Below are 14,580 nucleotides of genomic sequence, written 5' to 3'. Positions count from 1 at the left end.
CTTCCTAATACATTACACTTGACATTCTCTTATATGTTCTCAGGAAACTAGATTGACCTTCTTGAGGTGAGGAATGAAACTTTTTTAGCAAGACAGGAATTAATTTAAACTTTCTTGGAAGGACCACTATCCCATTATAGAATAGAATGCCCCTCATAAAGAATATTTAGAATAAGTAGAAGGGTTGCAAATAAGGTCTTGAATTTTTCTTTATATCTTCTAATTGCCTTCTATCTCCTGCTGTAACTTATCCCCTTCTTCCCATATAGTTGCTGATATGACTTTGATCTCCTCAAAAAAATTTGGATTTCTTGATAGTATGTCAATAGCCTTGTTCTCACATCTAGGTCGATAGACAATTTCGAAATCATAACCAAACACTTTTACAAAAGTGAGAATGTGTCAGCAACCTTGTTCTCACATCCCAAAAGGTAGTGTCTCCACTTTTGTAAAACCATCATGATATCCATAAGTTCTCGCTCCCTGTTTTAGAGGGCCAAGACCTTGCTAAAATATGCGATGGGTCTCCCATTTTGCATCAATATTACGCCTAACTCAGTACCCGAACTTGTCAGTCTTTACCATGAATTCTTGTGTGAAGTCTAGCATGGCCAACACAAGCACTGTCACCATCGCTTTCTTTAAATCTTCGAATGCCTTTTGAGTTGTTTCACTCCAACTAAACGAGTTCTTCTTCAATAAGTTAGTGAAGGGGTTTGATCATCTTTGCATAATTTTTTACAAATCTTTGGTAATATCCTGTTAGTCCTAAAAAGCCTCTGAGATCTCTTATGTTCTTAGGTACTGGCCATGACTCCATATCTTTGATCTTTCGTGAATCTGCTTTAACTCTCTTTTCTGAAACTAGGTGACTTAGATACCCTATCTTACTCTATCTGAATATGCATTTTTGTGGATTAATAATTAAACTATGATCCTTCAATAAACTTAGCACTATCCTCAACTGCCATAAGTGTTCCTTAATGCCACGACTGTACATTAATATATAATCAAAGAAAATGAGCACAAATTTATGGAGGTAAGGTCCAAAAATTTCATTCATTAGCCTTTGAAAGGTCGTTGGAGCATTAAAAAATCGGAACGACATCACGAAAAATTCATAGTACTCCTCACCCCTACCATAAGCATTTGTTGCATTATCTTCTCTATTTCATTCTTTTGATAGTAGGGATACTGATATGGTCAAAGGTTAGGAGGTTGGGCTCTCCTAATTATCTAATGGCATGGTCCTGCTGGCACTTGGGTGGCAATCCTTTGGGCTCTCCAAATATCTATCCAAATTCCTCCAATAACTTTTTTATCTCTAGATGAATTTCATTGTCTCTTGCCTCTCTTTCTACTGTTTCTATACCTAGTTCAATCAAATAATCTTCTTCTCCCTCACCTCTGAATTTCATTAGTGAACGCATCGATGTTTTCATCCTAGTCAACGGCTAATCTCCCTGCCATTCGATTTTTTTCCTTTCCTAATTAAACCGTATAGTCTAGGTGCCCCAACTGGTTTTCATTCGCCAAGCCTATGTAGCCAGTCAACCCTCAAAATTATGTCCACCCTACCCAAAGCAAACGGCAAAAAATCTTGGTAGACTACAACACCTTGTAAATTCAAGACTACTCCTTCACACCTGCCCATGCCTTTTACTTTTCGACCATTACCAAGAATCACTGAAAATTGAGGCTTCTTCACTGGAATTTGTAACTCATTCACTAGCCTTTCAGAGATAAAATTATAGGTCGCCTCACTATCGATTAAGACGACTACCTTTCTACCCCTTAATTCTCCCATCATTTTCATAGTTTCTAGAGTCCCTAGCCCTACAACTGATGGATTCAAGCTTACCACAATCTCCTTACCTTTCGTTATCACTTCCTCCTCATTATTCTCTTCTTCGTCATCTTCAGCTTCTTCTTCACACGAGATCAAAATCCTTAGTTGTCAGAATCAACACTTGTGACCAGGTGTGAATTTCTTGTCACACCTGAAACATAACCCTCTCTCAATCTTAGAGTGGTAATCTAATAACCATTTAGAATTTCTCTCTTTCTTTTGGTTCGACGAAGAAGCATTGGATGTCATTGGACCTTGGCAGGAATTGGGATGCATTTATGGTAGGTGTGTCTAGTCTAAACGAATGGGAGAAACTGGATTGGAAGTGTTTTGTATTCGATTTGGGCCAAGGTTTGGGTTTGTGTAATGTGTAACTATTACATCACATTCATCTCTTTTTCCAATCCTTCCACCTGATTCTCCATCCTTGTCATGCTCTGATAGCACGATGATACAGACCTGGGTTTGTTGGACTCGTTAGCTCTAGCAACGTGTCTTCAGCGGCAGTCTAGTAAACCAGAGGTTGAAGTAATGTAATTGTAATTTTCAACAAAAGATAATTTGTATTACTCAATTGTTTTGGATTTACATCAACAGTATCACAAATTAACTAAGTTTACATTTCCATGCACAAAATGCAAACTATATCAACAAGAATAGACACCAATGAAATACAGACTAAATTAATAAGAACAGACTCTACCCAAGTTTCGAGAGGATGGACTCTCTCCCCTTCAGTTCTTCATTCACAAAAGTCCCTCCCTTCTTGTCTCTTCCTAGGTCTATATCTTCTCTGTTTCTTTCACTTGTTGGCTTTTCCTTATGCAAGTTATTTTTGGCTTGAACACTTTGGTAGCTATATGTCTTTTATTGCCTTTTCTTTTGTTAATTCTGATGTTGTCACTGTTGCATTCTCTGTGCTTCACTTCCTGTTTTCTGCTCCAACCAGATTGGTTTTAGCCATCTATCACCTTTGTTGCTCCTTTCTATCCTTTTTCACGTGCACCTTGCTCCCAACAGTTTCATTAGAGAGTAAACTCTGTATGCCTCATTTTGTTATGATTTATCAATCTAGCAGGTTCCATTAGGTACTAAATCTGCTAAGGGAACTTTGGTGAATGAACATTCTTCTAAGCTTTGACAATGCAAGGATATTTGAATATGGCTTTGGCGATATAATAATAATAGTTGAAAAAAGACATCTTTTAAGTGCCAAGATATGATACCTTGTTGTACCAGGGGGAAAGAGATCCACCTTCTCATAACCAGCAGATGATGCTCGTAACTGGCTACCTCTGATATGAGGGCCCACAATAACAGTATTATCATCTGTTCTATGGGAAACCAAAACAAGGCCTTCTAGGTGGTTGGAGATTTCATCCTCTAGAGAATTTGACATTGAAACACCATCCAAAATTGGTATCAGCTTATTCTCCAATACAGTGCAAACTGTATTAATGAGATATTTTAATTCAGAGTATAATCAAAGGATAGAATGAGGTTTCTAGAATTTCTAAGATCATGTACTAAGAGTAAAATGCATTGTTTCTTATCTGCCCATCAGATGACACTTAATATAGGTATGAAAACCAAGTAACTCATTTCTGTCCAGGCAGTCTCTTTCTTGAGCGCTACACAAAAATAGCTCAGTGTTTCCCTTAGTCTTATTAAGAATTTGTAGGTGGCTCCACCTTATTTAAGTCAGAGACATAACGACCTTGATCTGGAAATTTTAGTAAGTAATATAAGTTTGACCAGAATAGCTGTAATTTAGATTCAATTCATAACTCTCATTTTCATTATGATTCCATCCACCAAAACACTACTGTATTTGTGAGTTCAACCTTACTGAGGCATCTTATATTACAACCATGAAAGAGTTTAATTAATTTATCTCCTCTAGAATTTTAAACCAAGCAGACTTAGATGAGCAGCACGAAATGCTAATACAACATAAAACAACAAATCTGACGCATGTTTTCCTCTGCTACAATTCCCAATCCATTTGCTTGCATGCTCATGAGAGATCGCAAGTGCTGGTGAGCTCGATAATGCACACTTAACAGAAGGTTGTAATCCATAATGTGTTGAGCTTCCAAAAATCTACTATTGATTTCTATTTGCCTGCATAATGATAGATATTTAAATAAAAACATAAACAACAGAACCACGATGATATGAATCAAATAAGTTAAATATTATATTCAATAAACACTAAACATTTATGTTAATCACAAGTATAAAACTAGTAATTTAAAAAATCTAAGTCTGACATTTTGAAAAAAAGGCTAGCCATCTCTATGAATCTAAGTCTGCATGTTAGGGTGATGAAGTTCCAATAAATTAGTTCATATAGTATTGTATATAAAAGAAAGGCTAATAACATCAATACACCTCTCCAATTTATATAAATCTCTCACCATGCAAAGAAATAGAAAGTTCTCCAGCAGTTCAATGTCATTTTGAAGACAAATATACAATAATGTGCAGTTTAAGAGGTATCACTTACTTTAATAAAGCGTCTCTCCAAGAAAGTTCCAGATAAAAGCTATAGTTTGGATTCAAATCCTTTAGTGTTGTGTTCTCATCAATTTCAATGTTGTCAGTCGAGCACCCTAGTGATAAGCCCTTCAAATCAAATCTCCGATAGATCCTTTGTTCTATGCAGAACATATTTCCTATCACTGCAAAGCGAAACTACAAAGTATGAGTTAGTTTACAAGTATTAGCTTCTCGTGATAAAATGACACGTACTTGAATCCCTTATTCTGTTTTCACAGGGGGAAATTCCAGAAAACCACTACACAACCCAGCTGCTGCTCCTTCTCTCCCTACACTAGACCACTTCCTCTCACAAAACCTCAATCTACAATCATTCCAACATCAACAAAGTTCATTGGCATGATCACATAAGGCAATGTAACAGTGCATGTAATTGATCAAAATAAGATAACTGTATACTCATAATCATAATCAATGTACATATTCAGTTTGAATACAAAAGACATTCTTTTTCATTCCAGAATCTGGATTCTGACTACAAAATAACTTGGCACAAGTTGTACAACAGTAAAAAATACTCCACATGGCATTCGAGAGGCTTGCACTCTCCCTTACTCTCTTTTTGACTGATTTTCCTTAACCTCTCCTGCTATGCTCTCCTCATTTTTCTCTTCTTCTCCCGTTCTCACCAACTCTCTGCCACATCTCCCTCTCTTTTTTGGAGTTTTCTGGTCAAAGTTAGCTGCTAACTGAGTCAATTGCTCTTTGCTAAGCTGGCCATGCTTTTTCCTACGTGTGACATATACATTAGTTCTAACATTACCCCTCCCATCGAGAGGCACCTTGTCCTCAAGGCGGAAAGGAGGAAACAGGCTGTGGAAGGAAGAAAATGGCTCCCATGAATTCTCACATTCTGGCAATCCTTTCCACTGAACTAATATCTTCAGCTCTCCTTTTCAGAATATCTGTGTTGTAGTATCTGTTGTGGCTATACTTCCAATTCTCCCTCTTCAGTCATGCACTCTGGCAGTTGCTGAATCGAGACAGAAGATCCTACATGCCTCTTAAGTTGTGAGACATGAAAAACAGGATGTATCTTAGCTGATGGTGGAAGCGATAGTTGGTAAGCTACTGTCCTTATTTTCTCCATGACTTTATAAGGCCCGTAGTAACGAGGGCTTAGTTTTTCATTAGGACGGGTCGCTAGTGAACGAAACCTATAGGGTTGCATTTTCAAATACACCCAATCTTCAAGCTGAAACTGCACTTCCCTCCTCCCTTTATCAGCGTATTTTTTCGTTCTCTCTTGGGCTTTGGCTAGACCCTCTTTTAATTCATCCAAAATGTTGTTTCTCTCCTTAATCATCTGATTAACTTCTTCCACTCTCGAAACTTCTTCAACCCACCTTAACAAGATAGGAGGGTCTCAACCATATAGTGCCTTGAAGGGTAACATACCTGAAGACGAATTATATATGGTATTGAACCAGTATTCTGCCCAAGAGACCCATTTAGGCCATTGTTTTGGCTGTCTGAAACAAAAGCTTCCCAAATAAGTCTCCAGGCTGTGATTTGCCACTTCCGTTTGTCCATCCGTTTGTGGGTGGTATAAGGAGCTAAACTTTACGGAGGTACCCGCTACTCTGAAAATTTCAACCAAAAAACGGCTCAGACATATTTTATCACGATCTGACACTATCGTTCGAGGGAATCCGTGTAGCTTAACCACCTCCCGAATGTATTTATGTGCCACCTCTGCTACTGTAAAAGGATGCTTCAAGGTTAAAAAATGGGTATATTTGGTTAGACGATCAATCACCATTAGAATTGTATCCATATTAGAGGCTTTCGGAAGGCCTTCTATAAAATCCATCGAGACATCCTCCCATACTTGGCTAGGAATCGGCAGTGGTTGGAGCAAGCCAGTAGGGGATGCGCACTGGTATTTCATCCTATGGCAAACGTCGCATTTGGATATAAACCTTTGAATATTAGCTTGCATACCCTCCCAAAACAACACCAAGATAGTTCTTTTGTAAGTCTGAAAAAAATCGGAATGTCCTCGTAAGGTGAAGAATGAAATTCTCTAAGGAATTTGGGAATGAAAAAAGAATTTTTAGGAAGGACTAACCTGCCATGATAAAGCAGCCTTCTGTTTCTCAGACTGTACCCTTCATGAGTTTCTGGGTTTTGCAGTAAGTCATGTATAATCCCCTGTAACTTCCCATCACTGGTTACCTCTCGCTCCACTTCATCCAATCCTACCATCTGCACTACTGAAACTGCCCTTAATTCTCCTTCAAATTTTGGATTTCGTGAAAGGGTATCTGCCGTCTTATTTTTGCATCCGGGTTTATACTGAATTTTGAAATCGAACCCCAACATCTTCATAACCCATTTTTGTTGTTCACTACCCAGAACCCTCTGATCAGTGAGGAACCTTAGACTTTGCTGATCTGTTCGAATCTTGAAATGGCATTCCAGTAGGTAATGTCGCCACTTCTGGAAGACTAAGACTATTGCCATCAACTCTCTCTCATACACTGATTTTTGGCAGTTCTAGATGGATAAAACCTTGCTGATAAATGCCAATGGTTTTCCCTCCTGCATCAGCACCGCTCCCAATCCTAATCCAGAGGCGTCTGTCTTAATTATGAATTCTTTAGAAAAATTTGGGAGAGCCAACACTGGTATCGAACACATGGTTGTCTTTAGTCTTTCAAATCCCATGGTTGCTTCACCCGTCCACTGGAAAACATCCTTTTTCAGAAGCTTCGTAAGGGGTTCGACGATTTTTTCGTAGTCTCATACAAATCTTCGGTAGTAGCCAGTCAGTCCTAAGAATCCTCTGAGGTTCCAGAGGTCTAGAGGAATTGGCCATTCGAGCATAGCCTGCACTTTGTGAGGGTCGATAACCACGCCTTTTTCTGATACAATATGGCCCAGATAATTAATCTTCGTCTGACCGAAAGCACATTTCTTCTAGTTCACCACAAACTGATGGTCTCGTAGCAATTCCAGAACCACTCGCAGTTGCCACTTGTGATCTTCGAACCTGCAGTTATAAACAAGAATGTCATCAAAAAATACTAGGAAAGTGGCAGGCGTAATTAATCTTCATCGACGTAAATAAGGCTGAAACAGTTCATTCATCATTGCTTGGAAAGTGGCAGGCGCATTTGAAAGCTCGAAAGGCATTACAAGAAATTCGTAATGCCTGTCGTGTGTTCGAAAAGCGGTTTTTTCAACATCTCCTTCCCTGACGTGAATTTGTTGGTAGCCCGACTTCAGATCAAGCTTGCTAAAAATGGTGGCGTCAGAGAACTCATCCAGGAGTTCATCGATGACAGGGATAGGAAATTTGTCTGGAATCGTAATTTTATGAGTGCCCGATAGTCAACACAGAACCTCCATCCACCATCTTTTTTTCTCACGAGGAGCACCGGGTTGGAATAAGGGCTCATACTAGATCAGATCACTCCAACAACTAGCATCTCTTGTACTATCTACTCGATTTCATTCTTCTGGAAATGAGGGTACCTATATGGTCTGATATTAGGAGGTTGAGCCCCTTGAATGAGTCGAATGGCATGATCACTTTTTCTCTTTGGAGGTAGTCCCGTAGGCTCTCGGAATATACTTTCATATTCTTACAGCAAGGGATAGAGTCTCGGGTGCACCACGACGGTCTCTGGCCTATTGTTCTGTGAAGTGCTCTTACATTCGATCCAATATCCTTCATCCCCCTCTGCCACGGAATTAACTAAGGCCTTTAAAGTCGATTCCATCCTGCACATCGAAAGGTCACCATTAATTTTCGCACGTCGCCTATCCCACTGAAACTTCATGGTCTGTAGCTTCCAATTTATCCTCACCTCCTCTAATTTATACAACCAATCCACCCCCAAAATTACATCCACCTCCCCCATCTCAAATGGAAAGAAATTCTAAGTGACGGAAATTCCTTGAAATTTTAGTTCAACCTGTTGGCATTTTCCCATCCCACTAATTCTCTTGTCATCTCCCAAAGTTACTGTGAATCTGGTGGGAACCGTCGGTAGAACCAATTCTTCCACTAGAGCATGCGAAACGAAGCTATAGGTAGTTCCACTATCCAATAAAATCAGCATTTTCCTATCCCTAATTTCCCTAAAAAATTTCATTGTCTTTGGACTATAAAAGCCGTTAACGGAGCTAGACTGCAATGTCAACTCCATTTATTTTTCTTCCAAAATTGCTTCCGTATCCTCATTCCTCGATTCATCTTCCTCTTCTCTCTCTTCCTCCGAAGATATCATGACCCTAATTTGTCGATTTTTGCAACGATGAGCTGGGTGGAACTTCTCATATTACCTGAAGCAGAAGCCTTTTTCGATCTTCATTCTGAATTCATCGTCGGAAAGACGTCAGTAGGGCTATTCACGGGGCGGGAGGCTCACCGATGCATGAAACTCTTTGGAAAAGGGGGTAGGCATCGATTTATTTATTGATTGGGTCGGGTTGGAATAAGCACCGGGTTGGGGCGTGAAGTGGGGTCAGGTGTAACTATGGGTTGGAAAGGGACATGGGCTTGGGCTATAGGGGCTGGTATACTTGGACTGGGCCGAAATGATTGGGCTGGAGGGGCGTGGGGCATAAGCGTTAAAGGGCTATGATTTGGGCTGGGATAGGTAGTGCGGATTCCGGGTCGGGGCCCCTTTTTTGCGTCCAAAACCCAATTCTTTTCTTCAACCTACAGAGCTCTCTCTATTATCTCCTCCAAGGAACGAGGGTTGAACATCCTGACTTCTGCTCGGACGTTGTCGGCTAGTCGTTCATGAAAAGGGTTGTTAAGGTATCCTTCGTCACCTCCTCGACCACTATGGACAAGACTTCAAACCTCAGCTTATAATTCCGGACCGAGTTATCCTATTAGAGGGACAACAGTTTTTCGTAGGGGGTGCGATCTTGGCTCACTGGAAACCGTTTCAGCATCTCATTCTGGAACTCCGCCCATCCTGTAAACGCCTGCTGTTTCCTTCTCTATCTGTACCAACTCAGTGCCTCTCCTTCCAAATAGACACTAACAACCATCAGCTTCTCACCCTCTGTTAGTCTATTGACCTCAAAATATCTCTCAATTTTAAACATCCAGTTAACGACATCTTCTCCATCAAACAATGGAAGGTCGAGTCGTCGGTATAACACATCTCTGCAACCCCCATCTGGCTCCGTTTCTCTACTTCTTTCTCCAAAGGTTTCTATCTCTTCTCCCACTCTTCTTTCGATTCCAAAAGTCAGTGTTGTCGTCTCTCCCACTGGAAGAGAGTAAGACGATGACAATTCCTGCCCAACTGGAGTTTTCCCTCTATCGGATGGTTCCTGTCCCAATGTTGCACCTCTAAGGTCCCTAAGATAATTTTTGATCGTTTCCAAACTGGTTTCCAATCCCTCCATTTTTTGATTCAATTCTCCCACCTTACTCCCTAACTCTTCCATTCTCTCCCTGGCATTCGTTATCTCCCTTTCCACCGTCTCCATCTTGGTCATCTCCCTTCCTGCTCTGATACCAATTAATACGTACCTAAATCCCTTATTCTGTTTTCACAGGAGGAAATTCCAGAAAACCACTGCACAACCCAACTGCTGCTCCTCCTCTCCCTACACCAGACCACTTCCTCTCACAAAACCTCAATCTACAGTCATTCCAGCATCAACAAAGTTCATTGGCATGATCACACAAGGCAATGTAACAGTGCATGTAATTGATCAAAATAAGATAACTGTATACTCATTAATCATAATCAATGTACATATTCAGTTTGAATACAAAAGACATTCTTTTTCATTCCAAAATCTGGATTCTGACTACAAAATAACTGGGCACAAGTTGTACAACAGTAACAAAATACTCTACACAGCATTCGAGAGACCTGCACTCTCCCTTACTGTCTTTCTAACTGATTTTCCTTTACCTCTCCTGCTCTGCTCTCCTCTTTTTTCTCTTCTTCTTCCGTTCTCACCAACTCTCTGCCACATCTCCCTCTCTCTTTTGGAGTTTTCTGGTCAAAGTTAGCTGCTAACTGAGTCAATTGCTCCTTGCCACGCTGGTCATGCTTTTTCCTACATGTGACATATACATTAGTTCTAACATAAAAAGCCTTCAAAATTCTTGAAAGCAGGTTCCATGAGTAATAGCAGTGAGGTGAGCCATGAAAAACCCAACTACTAAACAATGTCATATAAGCTTATACTCATAACTAGGAAATAGAAATTTCTGAGAGTAATTATACATGAAAAGGATCACCTTGAAACTAAAATAAATATCAAGTATGGGGAAAGCAGTAATTCACTGTGTTCATTACCTTTGGACTACTTGAAGGTTTGATCCTCTAAAGACCAAAAAATTTTGTTATGAGTGTGTTTTCATATGACCTCACATGATGATGATAATTTGGAAGCATTCTTAAAAGAACCTACACAACAGACCTTAGTTACCAGAAGTTTGAATCATTATAAGGAAACAGAAATAAGATAATTAGATAGGTATAGAACATCAAAGATGGTAAAATTATAAATATATCATGTATTAGTATGATAATTTTCAATTCAACAGCATATGCAAAATGCATGCGATGAATGCTTTGTGTGGCAAGACAAATAATTAGTTACATATCGCCAAACTGTACAAAACACACTAGTTCTTCCACTCCATTTTTGAATCCTGGATACCCCTTCTTTTCCTTAAAAACTATTATAATGATCAGTATTAGAAATGATTGTGTAATACAGATTTATTGCAAAGAATTTCCAAAAAAGACTTATTTCCTGAAAAATTTGTGCCTTTATAAGATTTATTGCAAACAAGCCAATGAAACAGAAAAAGTGGAAAACAAAACACAAACACAAGCTCTAGATTGAGAAGGCAAACCTTCACTTCAGATTTTCGGAGCGTCTTAATCATGAAACGATCATGTTGGGAAAGGAAAAAGACACTACCATTTTTCCCAGGAGAAGAAAGTTCCTTGAAAGCATCATTTCTACAAATGGACATCATGTAGTCAGCTGCATTAATTTTATACATCTCCCTTAAATTCCTGTAATTAAGTAGCAAAAATGAAATGGATTAGAAAAATATGGGAAAAGTATAGTTTGAGATCCACAGAAATATATACGGATATATTTTGAAAGCCAGAGCAAAGATTTAGAAGCCATCACTAATAGATTTTTCCTAATTTTATTTTTTCAAAAAATCTAAAGAATAGTAGGCATGCTTCTGAGACCAGAACCATTTGTGCTTTTTGGTATAGAAGTATAATTAAACAACAAAATTGGAAAATTAAATGAACCACCAAGAATGCAAAGCAAACTATAACAAAAGTGGGCGAACAAAATTTTTGTTGAACTGAAACAAAATGAGAGTTATTTAGTAACCTAAAAACCATCGGGCAATAATCTTTCCATTTAAAATCTTCTGATTGATGAGGTGGTATTAGTTGAGACACTTCTTTTGGAAAATTCATCCAAAAACTTGCACAGGGACCAAAGTCTGATCCTCGAACTTCTCGCCTTTGTACAGGAGTTATCTTCCCCACAGTATACCTGACCAAAAATAAGCGTGTTATAACTACAAGATTCAAAACAATAAAATGAGTTATGAAACAAAAAAAAAAATAACATTCGCATTACTTCTATACAAAGTGAACTATGTCTTCTCATGAGTTACACAATAGACACCATTAAATAAAAGTTATAAAATTACCTCTTTTAAGTAATAGCATGAAAATGCCCAGTGGCACACATGCTAAGTGGATACTTTTTTAGTTTCCTATAAAAGAAACTTCACTATATGGGATTATTAAGAAAAAAAAAACAAAGATCTCTAAGTAATCTTACAGTGATTGATGAAGAGAAGTATACAGCTATCAGGAAATCATGAAATATACTCATAGAAAATATGTTCTTTTCTTTTTCTCTTCGAAAAAGTAATCTCTAATAGAATGTCGAGTGAGAAAACATAATAAGACTAAGATAAAGAAAGTGTACCTGATTCCAAGCTATAAACTGAGCGTTAAATCATAACTCCCGTGACCTTTATTGATTGTCTTACCAGGCCTTTTAACTTTTTTCACTAGTTTCTTTTGTCGACACTTCTCTCTTCTAGAGGATTGTGAAAAGCTGTTATCTAAAACAAGTTCATTGATCAAAACACCTTGCATATATTCCCATTCCAAGATTGGTGGCACATTTGTATCACTTTCTTTCTCCACGCCTTCTGAGAAAGATTCAGACATCTCTAATGATGAGCCATGTCCAATCACCTTTTCAATAGATACCCCTAGGCTCCAATGCCTTACCAGGGAAATATTTCTGCTATGAGACTGCTCCAAATTTATTAAGTTCCCCTTGGAGAGTTTATCAGCTGAAATACGATAAGATCCTAGGTTCCCACCAGCCATAGCATTTGTAATATCCACTGCAGAAGTATGATGGGTAATTGCACGCATTTGCTTTCTCAAATCTGGTAATAGTCCTCTTTTTCTCAGAGCACTGAGGTACAATTATTGTGAAGCTGAAACACGGCAGCCTTTGGGATAAAATGATCCTTTTGCCTTTTTTAAACCTCGTGACCAGGTTCCAACATAGCTACCACCATGACTCCATGTATAAACTCCAAATCCATGCATCATACCATTTAACCAGCTTCCTTCACATGAGTTTCCATTTCTCCAGGTAAGAGTTCCTTTCCCTCACATTTTCCTTTCTTTTATATTTCCCAAATAAACATTGCCACTAGCCCAGGTATACTTACCGGGCCCTTCAGGTGTTCCCTGGATCCAAGAGCCTTCAAAGACATCTCCATTTCGATAAACTGGATACCCTAACCCATGTTTAAGATTCAACTTCCATCTTCCCTTAAAGGACAAGCCATCAGAACCAGTATAAGTTCCTATACCATAGACATAACTACCTGAAAATTCACCCTCGTAAACAACTCCAGAAGGCCATAAAATTTTTCCATTTCCATGTCTCATCCCACGTCGCCAGTCACCCTTATATATGCAACCATTTGTCCAACATATTTCCCTGGACCTTCAGTTACATTGCCCAGTAATCAGTATAAGACTCCCCATTGGTAAGTAAGAGCTCCCCCACTCTAAAGCCAGTGGTTTCAGAAGTAGCATGGATAACTCCACCATTGATTAATGCAAATATATGCTCTCTGTTAGAGATGGCATCAAGAGACTTTGTTCTGTCTGCACAAATGCGTGCTCCATCGGTATTGTTAGCAATGGCCACAAGGCCAGACATGCATAATACCCGAACAGTTACAATTCCTTACTAAATAATATGTCACTATATGATAATTAGAGATGTCATAGGAATAACTCAGCACTAAAGCTGATGATACCTTTTAAATCCTTAAAGCAGAGAAGAATAGTCGGAGAGTAAACAATTTCAAAAATCATAAGAGACATTCCTAAAAGAATCTTGCTTCTTAGCTATGAATTAATAAAAAAGGAAAAAGAAATACAATCAAACAAACACAAATAGGTATTTTTCAAGCCAAATATGCTCATTCAACATTTTTAAAAGAACATAGTATGGTTCCCAGGCTATATTAGTAAGAATATATATGAGGACAAAAATGAAGAGTAATAAGCTGCACATTTAAGTAATTGAAGTCAACGGTGAGGCAAAAGCAGAGTGTAGAAATAAACTACCATATCAATTAAAATATTCATTCTAGCGATCTTTTAGCCTCTCCAATGGCAATGCAGAAAACCAATTTATGATAATTTCTACATAACTTTTTTTTGAAAAAGAATAATTTCACTCAGAAAAATTTTTCAAAATTTCTTTAAAACCGTGTACATAATGCCTTATAAGTTCTCAAAAGTATGCAACAGAGACAATGTTGCAAATTGAACCTGCTGCAGGGTGAATCCTTGAAGATGATCTGCAGGAAAAAGGTGGTGCGTGAAATACAAATGGTCATTGGAAGATACAGTATTGTTTGGAGGTAAATATCAAGTGAGGCTGGGACATCGTTTTGGAACGTGGTTAATAAATGAGTGTAATGATAAATACAGTGTCGTTTGATGAATATGCATAAATGTTGTCGTTTTGTGTAATCGTCTAATCCTTGTTTAAAAAGAAATAACAGTGGCAGGAAGAATGCATTTTTAGCACATAACAAATGTGTGTTTCTTTCTCATTCTCAGATTTTGTGTAATCTTTTCCTTAAC

At 38.4% G+C, this 14,580-nt stretch overlaps 1 pseudogene; it reads right to left on the bottom strand.

The window, feature by feature from the left end:
* Nucleotides 1–219: 219 nt before the first annotated feature.
* On the bottom strand, nt 220–13,642 carry LOC123202284 (annotated as a pseudogene).
* Nucleotides 13,643–14,580: the final 938 nt, after the last annotated feature.

The sequence above is a fragment of the Mangifera indica genome, chromosome 18 (assembly GCF_011075055.1).
Source record: "Mangifera indica cultivar Alphonso chromosome 18, CATAS_Mindica_2.1, whole genome shotgun sequence".
Taxonomy (NCBI): domain Eukaryota; kingdom Viridiplantae; phylum Streptophyta; class Magnoliopsida; order Sapindales; family Anacardiaceae; genus Mangifera; species Mangifera indica.
The sequence above is the reverse complement of the archived record's forward strand: the minus strand, read 5'-3'. Positions and strand labels throughout refer to the sequence as shown.